The 11,361-nt window shown below is 60.3% G+C and overlaps 1 pseudogene; it reads right to left on the reverse strand.

Moving 5' to 3' along the window:
- Positions 1 to 709: 709 nt before the first annotated feature.
- Positions 710 to 1,597, reverse strand: LOC113200215 (palmitoyltransferase ZDHHC3 pseudogene; annotated as a pseudogene).
- Positions 1,598 to 11,361: the final 9,764 nt, after the last annotated feature.

The raw sequence follows: 11,361 nt of genomic DNA on the forward strand, positions 1-11,361 counted from the left end.
TGTGGTGGGACCCGAAGCGTCCACCAGGCAGGTGCCAGCAGGCAAGGCCTGGTCCTGGGGGACCCGGGAAGGTCCTGGGCCTCTTGTGTTTCTGACAACCACACGGGGATCTCTAGCTACCTCAAAACCAAACAGCTATTTTTGGCCTGAGATCCACCAACATTCCCAAGGAACACCCTGGGCAGTCCTGCCCAGCGTGCCCAGAAAACAGTGGGAAAGACCACAGACCCCCCACTTCCAGCGGCTGGCGTGATCTGGAGTGGACACACCAGGGGAGCCCACAGGACAAAGCAAACAGATGGGCCACCTCATGGTCCCCAGGGAGCAAAACCCTAAGTGAAATATTGGCTCAGTAAATCCAACAGGTGACACCAGCTGATGCCTGGGACAGTAGGGCTCATGAGCTGGACAGGGCAGATGTGGCCCGGCTCACCACAGGGTGGTGGCTGGCAGGCAATTACTTCAGCCTGAGCAGGGTGGCCACAGATCCACGGGACTTTATTCATAGCTGTGTGCATTGGATGGCTCTCCACATGACAGGCCAAAAAGGGGCAGCAGGTTCCCTTCTGCCTTGGACCTTCTCTGAATGGTGGTCACAGCTCATCTGCCATCAGAGAGTCAGGGATCTTACTCTCTGTCCCTCGGCCTCTGCCCTGGGCCTCCAAGTGACTGGCAGGTGGTGCCCTCTGGGCTCTGGCCCCAGCCACCCTCAGACCACCCAGTGGTGCTCCTCGACTCTCTGAGGCTCCGGGGAGGCAAAGGGGCTGAGCCAGGCCAGGGAGACACGGTGGCCAAACACGGCCTTCAAGCTGGACCACGGGGACCCTTTGCGTGGCAGCCGGCGGTCCCTCTGCAGCCGCTCGATGAGCGTCCTGTCGGTGCAGATGGAGTACATTTGCATGGCGAACATCGTGGAGTTGAGGAGGAACGCTATCAAGGCCACCAGGAAGAGGTACATGAGGGAGCGGCGGGGGGACACGGTGCTGTGCCTGTCCCACTCGCCCCGCGCGTGGCTGCGCATGACAGGGACGCCGAGCAGCAGCAGCAGGTGCAGCGAGGCCAGCCCCATGTACAGCGTGAAGAGCACGAAGTACTTCTGGTTGTCCTCGCCCACGCAGTTGTTGACCCAGGTGCAGTGGTGGTCCATCTTGCGGACGCAGCGCCCGCACACGCAGCAGTGGTGCGCGCGCGGAGGCTTGGCGCTGCAGCACCAAAGGCAGCGGGCCTCGGGGGCGCTGCCCGGCGCGCGGCCCAGGGGCACGGCGCCGGGGTCAGTGAGCATGGCCCGCGCGTGCGCCGCCAGCCCCAGCGCGGCCTGCAGGTGCAGCAGCAAGCCGTTGGCCAGGCTGTAGGCCAGGTCCCGCGCGGGCAGGAACAGCTCGCGGGTGGTCACCCACGCGGTGCCGAAGGTCAGCACCCAGGTGCTCACGGCGAACACGATGCCCAGGATGTCGCACACGAACCAGGGCCGGCGCAAGGGGCCTAGCCTCGGGCACAAGGGGCCCAGCCTCGGGCGCAGGGGCTGCAGGGCGCGGAGTGGCCTTAGCTGGGGCTTCCGCTCAAGCGTGTGAGGCGCGGGGATCGGGGCGGGAGCCATGGGCGCCCCAAGCAGGCTGTGGCACAGTGTCCTGGTGCCAGGCCTGGGCCCTGCGTGGTGCCACTAGCGGGGACAGGGTCCCTGTGCCTCCGCGCGCCTCTGCCGGGTGGCTGGAGTCCCGCCTGGGCCCGTCTCCCGCTGGGGCACGTTGGGAGGCCCCTCCCACGTTCTAGAATGGGCCCTTAGGGCTTTGTGAACTCAGGAGGCCCTGGTGCTGGCCACGGAACACCCGAGGTGTCCCCTGGGGCACAGCCGGCCCTGGCCCGCAGAGGCGGGAGGGAGGAGCCACTCCGCTGGTCTCCGCTGTCAGAAGGGGACACTGAGACAAAGGGAAGGCACTGCAGGTGCGGTCAGTGACCAGGTGAGGAGTCACCTCTGGCTCTCATCCAGAGCCTGGCCTTTGCCTTGCTCTGTGCTTGTCTGGAGGGGCCACCAGGCTGAGGTCTGAGGACCGTGACAGCAGACACACCCCAAACAGCAGCAGTGGTTGATGAGTGGAGTCAGGGCGTGGCCATGTCTACATCCTGAAAGGACCAGGCCTGATCTAAGAAGCAGGTCCTCAGTGGACACCATGGCATGGACCCCAGCTTGGCCAGCCCCTGGTCCTCACCCCCTGCTGACCAAACCCAGCGTTCTGAGCTCTCAGTCCTGAAGGACGTCCATTCGTCCTGCACAGATCTTCTGGGCTCCTTGGTGGGGCCTCTCTGCTGCTCACCCCTGGACACCCAGGGTCCCCTCTGAGCCTCCGTCCCAACTGCCCCTCCCCCAGCAGTGGCACCTGGGTGTGGTGGCTGCCTGGCCCAGCTGTGAGGGAGCCCAGTGGCCCTGCCCAGTGTGGGGTGCCCACGTGTCACTTCCTGGGGTGCTGCTGCTCCAGGGCCACAGCATGGCTCTGTCCTGTGACTGCGATGGACACTCCAGGAGGCCTCCTGCCTGTGGCCCTGGTGTTCTGGGCAGCCCCGGGGGGTGGGCTCTGGGTGGGCTGGGGTCAGCAGAAGGGCAGCCTGCAGGGGCTGTGGGGAGGCTGGGTGCCTGGGGAGGGCGGGACAGCGAGTGGGGCAGGCGGCCCCTGGTGCTCGGGAGGACCTGGGAGCTCACCTCCAGTCCAGTCTCTCTGACCCCTGCCCACATGTGCCCACTCTGGGATGGGAGTGCCATGTAGCTGGGCTGTGGACACAGGCTGCACCTGTCACCTGCACTGTGTCCAGCTGGGAGGGCCCAGGGAGCTGGCCGGCGAGAAACTGTGGCTTGAGGTCCACGGCCTGTGCTGGGGGTCCAGCTTGGTCCAGCCCCGCCTGCCCCGAGGCGCTGGCTCTGGCCCGGCCTTCCTGCCTGTCCTGAGGCCCTGCTTCTGCCCCTGCTCCTACCCCTGCTCCTACCCAGGTGAGGGCATTGTCCCCCAGTCCCTGGATCCCCTCCTGGAGGAGCACTTGCCCCTCAGCCCAGCCCTGGGTGGTCTTCAGTGGGCACATGAAGGTGGCTGGATGCAGCCATACCTGGAGCCAGTTCTGATGATTAATTTTACATCTTTTATTATTATTTTACTATTTTATCAACAGTTCTACATCCTCAGGAAATGTCGATTTTTACCACGTAACTTTTGTGGCTCTTAAGGACAGAGGGACTGTCTTCAGACCTGAGCTTGTGTCCTCCTGGCACCTCCTGGATCTGCGTCCTCGGTGTGGCACTACCCTGAGTCCAGATGCCAGCTGCTCGTCCACGGCATGTCTCGAGTGTGACATGACAGCAGACCGCTGGCCTTAGGTGGCTCCCTGGCCCGCAGACCGCTGGCCTGGGGTGGCTCCCTGGCCTGCGGCTTCCCTCTGTCCTCTGCAAGGTTGAGGGAAGTCCTTGTGCTTCCTGGGCTTTGCGGCTCTGCTCGGTGCCCAGTGCTCGGCCCCGGAGCTCCTCTGCTGACCTCTCCCTGGGCTCCGGGCTTCCCGCATCTGTGCCCTGGGGAGTCCCTCTTCCTGGGCACAGCTCCAACTTCCAGCTGCCCACCTGCCTGTGGCCAGGTGTCCTCAGTTCCAAGTGGACGCTGCCGGGAAGGCTGCGTGGAGTCCGTGGCTGCCCAGAAGGACGCAGACGTCTCTTGGAACTGGTTCTACCCGGGGGGTCGGGTCCCCCTGAGCATCAGGGGTTCTGCTAGTGGACAGCCTTCCCCAGAGAGCTGGACTGTCCTGGGGCTCAAGTCCTCACAGGGCCTCTCCCTGCCTTTCTGTCCTTGGAATTCTGGGACTCCCTGAACCCCTCTTGCCGCTGACCCAGGGTCGTGGCTTTACCCTGGGCCTCTGGGACCTCAGCCACGCTCTCTCGGCTCCACGCACACAAAGCTCTTCTTACTTTTGGAGAACTTATTACCTAAGAATTTGACTTCCTTTTTAAGTAGAGAATTATTCATGCATGTGTTTTTAAATTGCATGAGGTTGGATATTTTTAAACATGATTTCTGTTATTTTTTTCTGGTGTTATTCAGGCCTTAAGACTTGGAGTTTCTGTCTCCTGGATTTATAGTTCTTTTTATTCTGCAGCCTTATTTATGATTAATATTTGCAAATCTTTCATGAGTTTGAGGAAAGTGTGTGCTCTGTCTGTGCATATTTATTAAATCAACCTTATTAATCACATTATTCATTTTCCTCAGTCTCATCCATTCTGTCCATTTCAGTGTTTGAGGACTGACTTGTAGGTTAATTATTTCACTATAATTGCTTTTCTGTCACATTTGAAAATATTTGTATTCGTCTTTGTCTTGTGTGAGAAGCTCGGTGCTGTCACTAGCACATCCCAGGTTCAGGCCGTAGCCCCCCCCCACCCCGTGGGGTCGCCTCGGTCCCTCTAAGCCCATGCCCACCTCCTTCCGTTTGCGATGACCTCCTGGGTTCTGGGGCCTTCGTCATGCTATTGCCATGTGCCTGTCCCCAACAGAGTGAGCTGGGATTCTGTTTTGGGACCCAGCCTTCTGGCCATGTACAAGTCCCCGCCTCTGGGGCCCTCCCTCCTGGGCTGGGGGCTGCTCCGGCTCTCCTGCAGGGTGAGGGTCTAGCGTGTTGGGCGTGACCCCCTCTGATCTCTGGGGATGGGGTCCTGGCTCCAGCGGCGTCGCCTGCCGCTCCCTGCTCATTCTGAGTTTGCTCTCCTGTGGGGCTGTACCCGGCTTGTACCCACCGTGTACACGGGCAGTCCAGCCTAGGAAGAAGCCTCCCAGGGAGGAGGAGGTAGAGCAGGTGGCCCTGTCCTGCCCTGCCTGGGGTCCCTGGGCTGGCCTCCGGCCTTCAGCTCCTGCTCCCCCAAAGCGGCCAGGAAGCCATTTGCTCAAGAGCAACAGGCACTGCTAGTGGTTCTCATGGTCTTCAAGGTTAAGAACTTAGATCCTCATGGGAAGGATCTAAGTTCTTAATTAAGGATCTTTTTCACACTGAAAAAGACGTATGTACCCAGGAGAGTGTCCCCGAAGACCGCGCACCGCTGGGGGCATCTGAAATGTAAATATGTATTTGTGAGGCAGCCTGTTCTCCATGAGTCACTTAGGAATGACACCCTGAGCGGTCCCCTGGCTTCTGGGCCTTTGGAAGCTGCCGATGGTGTACTGACGTGGAACATTCGGGTGGGGATGCACCGTGTGGCTTAGTGCGCTGTCTGGGGTGCGCGGGGAGCCCTGCGGCCCTAGAGAGCTGCCCTCCTTCTCCTAGGATGAGTGGGGGTGGGTGTGTGCCGAGGGTCCCTGAGGCCCGGGGCGCGGACATTCCTGAGATGTGAGGAGGGCAGTGTCGGGGTGCCCACCCCCTTCTCTCTCCACGCCCCAGGGAGGCCTCTTTGGCTCCGGCCCTGCCCAGGCTTGAGAGCCCTGCACAGAGAGGGCGTGTGTGCTGAGTGCACCCCAGCTTCCCCGCCCTCAGGGAACGGCTCCAGAGGACGGCGTCCCTGTGGCTCTCAGACTGCTCTGTGGCCCCAGCTGGCCTGCACCTGTCATCGGCTCTGTCCCTCCCCACGTCACCTCCTTGCACCTTTGGTGCTTTCTGTGCCACCAAGGCCATGACTTCTGTCCTGTCCCTGACCTGAGGTGGCCTCGGGGCACCTAGTGTCAGCTGGGAGAAGACTGAGGGTCTGTGGGTGTCCTTCCTGTGACCCCAGGCCCTGCTGCCTGGTTTGAGCAAGGCCCACAGGTGCCTCTCACGGCCCTCGGCCTGCGAACCCACTGCAGAGCAGGAGGGTCCAGGCGGAGGGAGCTTGGTGACGGCCCTTCTTTCTCTGTGAAGTCGACCATTCTGCCTGCCTGGGGAGGCCACCTGAGCAGGCCACACTGGGGACAGCCCGGAGGTCCAGGCACGGGCTGGGCAGAGGGAGGTCAGGCCTGGCACTAGGTCCGGGGGAGAAACCCAGGAGTCAGGAGAGGTGGCACGGGGCTGCAGGGAGGGAGGGGCCAACCAAGGACGGCGCTGAGTCTCAGCGTCCATGGAGGGCTCTGTGGGCGGTGCCCGGGCAGAGGGGAGGAGCTTCCCCTGGCGCCCCGACACCACACCGTGCTGTGTGCACGACCAGCAGGGCGGCGGGGGAGAGTTCCCGGGAAGGTCTCTGTGAGTGTCCAAGGGAGCTCGGGTCTGGATGCCAGCGACTGGCAGACCTTGATGTGTGGGTGGGATGGTGGGTGGAGACCTCCGGGCGGGCTAGACCACCCCCAGCAGTGGGGAGACCCCAGAGGGCAAGGGCTGAACCCAGAGGGTGGGTGGTGGGCAGAGACCCTGTTGACTGGCGGTCTCGCCCCCAGACACCCGCGTGCATGAGGATTTTTGTGTATTGAGATTTTCTCCTGGGACAGAATCCAGGAAAAGGAATTTATGGGCAAAGTTCAGGATTTAAAAAACCCACGATATTCCTCACCAGCTAACCTCTGTACCCCTCCAGCACCTGGGCACCAGCGAGCCAGTGCCGCCCCTGCCAGATCAGGTGAGGCGGGCAGCGACCAAAGGAAGCAGATTTAAAAGGGCCATGGAACGAGCTTTATTGAGATATCACTCCTGGGCAGAACTCGATCAGACCCACAGAGTGGACAGGAGAAGGGTCTGAGGAGAAACCTCGGGGGAGCTCGACCAGACTGGACTTTTGTGGGGCTGACAGCAGGAAGGGAAGGGCTTGGGACAGGAAAAGGTGTTTTTAGGGTCCCTTGTCCCTTTGGAGTTGGTCAGGGGAGTTGGCAGAACTCCAGGATTGGCCAGGGGTCCTGCTGATTGTCAGGCGTTTCCTCCAGTACCTGATTGATGTCCCCCCCACCCTGCTTTGTTCTCAGTGGCCACCACCAACCTAACAGTCCCCACCCACCTGGCCAGAGGGCTTGGTCTGCTGAGTCCAGCTGGGTGCACCGGGCAGGTTCCGGGGCAGCAGCGCCCGTGTTCTGGCCGCCGCTGCGTTCCCAGCCCTGTGGGTCCTGGCCAGTGGGGTCGCAGGCTCCCTGGAGGATCCGGTGGTTTCCCTGCAGGACCACATTCCTGGCCACCAGGACTTCTCCCCTGTGCTGGGGACCCTGCGCCTGCCCTGGATTGAGGCTGAGGCTCTCTGCCTCTGAGGGTGCCCTGCCTTTTGCCGCTGGGAGGGTGAGTGTCTCCCTGCTCTGACACTAGGTCCTCTGCCCTCTGCTCTCCTGAAGCAGGCTGGGTGAGGACAGGGAGTGGGCGTCCCCTCTGCCCCCAGCCTGGCCACTGGAATGTCCTTGTCCTTTCCATCAGAGCCTGCAGTACTGCTGCTCACCCTGAACTGGAGAGGATCTCCAGCCAACTGCTTGTAGGTAACAGTGGAAAAAGAAGAGCCCGGAAACTTCCCGGAAGTCCCAGGTCACCATCCACACGGGACTCCAGCAGTATTATGTCCAGAAATGGACAGGCCAATTAATGTGGTCAGCACTGGCTTCAGGGGACTGTTTTGGGTGAACTGATCTCCCTGTCTTTCTGTGGCTTCCCTCCATCGACCCAGACGACACACGCTAGGGCTCCGTGCACACCCAGGCCCACGCTGCCCCACGCTCATGAGCTCACACATGCACACACGCACATACAGGTGCTGTTATGGTGTGGATGGGAGGTCGCGTGTGGGACAGTGCAAGAAGGCCCAGAGGTGAAATGATTGGGTTGAGAGAGCCTTGACCTGATGAATGAATTAGTGGCTGGAGGAGGTGGGTGTGGCTGGAGGTGGGTGTGGCTGGAGGTGGGTGTGGCTGGAGGAGGTGGGTGTGGCTGGAGGAGGTGGGTGTGGCTGGAGGAGGTGGGTGTGGCTGGAGGAGGTGGGTGTGGCTGGAGGAGGTGGGTGTGGCTGGAGGAGGTGGGTGTGGCTGGAGGAGGTGGGTGTGGCTGGAGGAGGTGGGTGTGGCTGGAGGAGGTGGGTGTGGCTGGAGGAGGTGGGTGTGGCTGGAGGAGGTGGGTGTGGCTGGAGGAGGTGGGTGTGGCTGGAGGAGGTGGGTGTGGCTGGAGGAGGTGGGTGTGGCTGGAGGAGGTGGGCACTGGGGACGTGGCTTTGTGTCTGGAGAGTGGAGCCTCTTTCTCTGCTTCCTGATCATCCTGCTTCCCTCGGCCACCCTCTTCCACCATGATGTTAGCCTTACCTTGAGCCCAGAGGAATGGAGCTGTGGACTGAGAGCTCTCTGTGGACTGAGAGCTCTGAAATTGTGGGCACTCAAATAAACTTTTCCTCCTCTTGTACAACAAGTGTCTTGAAAAATTTTGCTCTATGTGTGTAATATGAAATGAAATTGCATTCTGCTATCAGGTATAACAAATCAGAATAAATAAAAAATAATTTTTGTTAAAACACCTTATGCTTTTACAACAATAGTTGCTAATTATAATAAAAATCATATATATATTAAAATAATTATATTGTCCTAATTTTTCAGGCTGTAAGATTTTGCCTTTTACTGTTAGGTATGCTCAATTAATTACTGATGGTCATACTAAAATTTTATCCTTAACAGGCAAAAAACCCCTGAAAACCCCCAAAAAAACCCAACCAAAACTTCTCCTCCTCTCTGATTGTGCTGGTCGGGTGTTTTAGTGAGGGCAGAGAAAAAGCTGACTAACAGAGGCACGCACTGCCCAAGCTCACACTGACGTGTACACACACCCTGGCACACCGACACACCTGCACACTTATTCAGGTATTGTGCTCTGTGTGCACACACACTTGCACACATACACGCATATTCTACAGCTGTCACATCCAGACACCACTCACACCTCCCTGAAGATGGCTCTTCCTCAGGGCTGGGCAGCGTTCCAGGGATGGTCAGTTTGGAACGCAGCTGTCTCCGGTCGTCCCATGAACATGCACAGGTCAGCCGCCATGAGGCGGTGTGTGCTCAGGTTGGGCCCCAAGCAGCAAATGTCTCAGAAGACAGGAGCCCACGGACTCAGCACCCTGCCGCCTGAGGGGGTTTCTGGGCTCCAGAAGCTGTTGGGAGGACAGGGCAATGTGGTCACCTCTGGCTCTGCGTGCAGCCCCTGAGTTAAGGGAGAGGCCCTGGGCTGGGCGTTCAGGGCACCGCGAGCCGAGTTGGAGTGTGGCAAGCAACCAGTACAGATGCCGTTTGGGAAAGGTTCTTGGTCACTTTTGAGTCCTTCCTCCCTGTGCTGAGGTCAGAGGACCTCAGAAGGGCCTGGCCTCCCTTCTCTGTCCTCCCAAGTGAGAAAGGAGTGCTCTTCCCGCACTTTTCCTCCCCCTCCTCTGTGTCACCTGCTCCCACAGCCACAGGAAGCCACAGGCCACAGGAAGCCCCAGGCCACAGGAAGCCCGAGGGTAGGGTGGGTGCAGGCCAGAGAGGAAGGCGAGGGCCGCCCGTCAGCTGTGGGAGGAGCCAGGAGGTCATACGCTCTCCAGGAGAAAGCTGCGGGCTCCCAGCTTGGGCCTCTCTCCCTCAGGTGGAGGGTGGACAGAGGCTGGAGCTCAGGCTGTGTCCACCATGGGAACTTTCTCTGCCCTTGGCCAATATTCACGCTCAGTCCACACCCTGGAAGACCGTCCCTCTCCTCTTTTCTGACTGCCCCACGGCCCCCTGGGATTGTGCTCTGATGTTATGACACGTGGCCTCCCGGGCAGTGCCGTGGTCCTCACTGGGCTCTCTGAGGACCCACATGCACTGCTCTCATGGGCCCTGCTGGGTGACGTCCTGTCTGGAGAAGCGGTCCACACTGGGCTCCTTGGGGGAGGTCAGTGCTGCAGTCCCCAGAAATAGACTTCAGCTGCCCCGCCAGACCGCAGGGGTCCCTTGTGCTCCCGCGAGGATGGCTCGGGATGTGCCCAGCAGCGTGGCCGCACAGCCCTAGGGATCTGACTCAGATTTCCTCCATCTCTTAGAGTCTCTTTCATGAGCTCATCTGGAGGGGGTTGGGATACTAGGCCACATGTAGCTGGTTAGTGACATTTGCCAGGGTGGGGACAAATCTCTTGAACCTAGCAGGATGCACAGACCTGGGAATCTAGGCTGTGGGCTGGGGAAGGGCAGCGCTGTGGGCAGTGAGTGCCTGCCTCCCGAGCTGACCACCCTGGAAGTCCGTCTACACTGCCTGCCCTGGCACAGAAGCTTCTGGATGGTGGCCAGCTGGCCTGCACACTGTCCTGTCCCTCCTGTGTCCCTGGCCGCTGTGGAATCACGGTGTTCTGTGTGGTCATCCATCTCACCCGACAGTGTGGGGTCTGTGAAACCCGGGGGCCAGGAACAACCCAGGAGAGGTCCCCAGGCGCCCTGTGGGTCCCTGCCAGTCACTCTGGTGTGGGTTTCGGGGGCTGTCATACAATTTGGTGCAAACTGGGGGCTTAAAACAAGAGAGGTTTCTTCTCTTGCCACCTGGAGACCAGAAGCCTGAGGTCCCGGACTGGGCAGGGCCATCACCCGCCGCAGGCTCCAGGGGAGGGTCCCCTGCCCCTCCCAGCCTCAGGTCTCAGGCTCTGCGCATGGCCTCCTGGCCTCCTCTCAGCAGGACACCTGTCGTTGGATTTAGGTCCACTCTGAGTCCAGGCTGACCTCTAGAGCCTTAACCAGGTAAAAAATGCCGGTTTCCAAATAAGGCCACTTCAGGGTCCCTGGTGCTCAAGAACCTCAGTGGGCGACGGCATTTGGCTTCCTCCCTCTTACCCCCAGCAGGCTCCGCCTGGTCTCTGCGGCTCTGGCTAAACCCATCTGGGAGTCAGGGACTCGAGTCCCCCTAGCTGACCTGGGCTCTTCTGGAGAGGTCTCCTGTCCACAGAGGGCCCCAGAGCCCCTGGATGCCACGCCTCGGCACTGGGAGGCTGCAGTCCTCTCCTGGGATTGCAGAGCCAAGGTCCTGCTGACACGGCCCAGGGTCCTCTGGTGGGCAAGCCTGGGCCCTTGTGTGCCCAGTGCAGGGGTCCCCTGTGAGCCTCACCTCTTCCTTCCCAGACAGGAATGAGCTCTGGCTGCAAGAACTGGTTCCCTCTTCCTTACATACTTCTTTGTTTTCATGAAAAACAGTCATAAACAAAAGCAGGCAGGACTCTCGGCCCCTCCAGACGGCAACTCAGCCGTCTGTGTCTCCGTCCTCCCGGCTCTTCACCATTTCACACGTGATTTACCCCAGGCCTGGGACGGCAGGTGGAGAGCGCCACCCAGCTCCTGCTCCTCCTGGGAGACCTCAGGTCTCCTCACCAGGACTTCCACCCACACACCCTCCCCAGACGCTGCAGGTGCACAAGCTCAATACGTCAAATGGCTGCACAAAGTCGGGGGGGGGGGGACCCCAGGACTACCGTCTCCCTGTGGG

This window comes from Urocitellus parryii, chromosome 5 (assembly GCF_045843805.1).
Source record: "Urocitellus parryii isolate mUroPar1 chromosome 5, mUroPar1.hap1, whole genome shotgun sequence".
Classification (NCBI taxonomy): Eukaryota; Metazoa; Chordata; class Mammalia; order Rodentia; family Sciuridae; genus Urocitellus; species Urocitellus parryii.